This window comes from Mizuhopecten yessoensis, unplaced genomic scaffold (assembly GCF_002113885.1).
Source record: "Mizuhopecten yessoensis strain PY_sf001 unplaced genomic scaffold, ASM211388v2 scaffold10045, whole genome shotgun sequence".
In the NCBI taxonomy this organism is placed as follows: Eukaryota; Metazoa; Mollusca; class Bivalvia; order Pectinida; family Pectinidae; genus Mizuhopecten; species Mizuhopecten yessoensis.
The window spans coordinates 384,146-384,495 of NW_018408351.1; positions in this window are offsets into that span (position 1 = coordinate 384,146).

Here is a 350-nt window from a genome sequence, read left to right on the forward strand (position 1 = left end):
AGAATGGAATGCTTTTCCATATGTCAAGATATTGGTTTCTACATTTTTAGCTCACCTGGCCCAAAGGGCCAAGTGAGCTTATGGCATGGTGCGGCGTCTGGCGTTGTCCGGCGTCAACTTTTTACTTTAAACAACTTCTTCTCAGTAACCAAAAGGCCTAGGGTGATGATATTTTGCCAGAAGCATGCTTGGATGTAGGGCTACCAAGTTTGTTCAAATAAATGACCTTCATCAATTTTCAAGGTCACAGGGGTCAAATATGTTAAAATCTTTAAACAACTTCTTCTGAATAACCAAAAGGTCTACTAGGATGATGATATTTGGCCAGTAACATGCTTGGATGAAGGGCT